The sequence below is a fragment of the Seriola lalandi genome, unplaced genomic scaffold (genome assembly GCF_002814215.2).
Source record: "Seriola lalandi dorsalis isolate HSWRI2012SDOR001 ecotype SW California unplaced genomic scaffold, Sedor1 jcf7180002054748, whole genome shotgun sequence".
NCBI lineage: Eukaryota > Metazoa > Chordata > Actinopteri > Carangiformes > Carangidae > Seriola > Seriola lalandi.
This window is the reverse complement of record NW_019525301.1, coordinates 4,677,361-4,677,841: the sequence shown is the minus strand read 5'-3', so window position 1 is coordinate 4,677,841 and position 481 is coordinate 4,677,361.

Sequence of the window (481 nt, the reverse complement as noted above, 5' to 3'; positions counted from 1 at the left end):
ACCTTTCTGCACTCCTTCCTGGCTGAAGAAGTGTCGGATGGACAGTGAACATATAAAGGAGAATATCTAAAAATCACTTCTATGGTAATCTTCAAAATATTTACCATTAACTGACAGTAATACAGCGGTGATGCAGAACCCCCGAATTTTCCTGCTTCAATGTCTTCCCTCAAACCGATCAAACTTAATGCCCATCTTCCACAGAGAACCCTACACCAAAGGAAAAGATATCAATATGAAAACTAAAAAGCAAAATAGAATTAAAAGTCTTGGACATTATGTTACATTATTAACTGTAAATATGTAAATTGAATAAATGTCTGTAAAAGTTTTCCTTGCAAAAGAAGTTATTAAAAGCTGCTCTACAGTCCAAGAATCTGCAGGTGTATAATGATGCGTGCAATATCGTGACTGATCTCAGACTGGTGGGTGTTGAGTCAAGGGCAGCTTGACAAGCACACTTGTCTTTAGCTAGCTATAG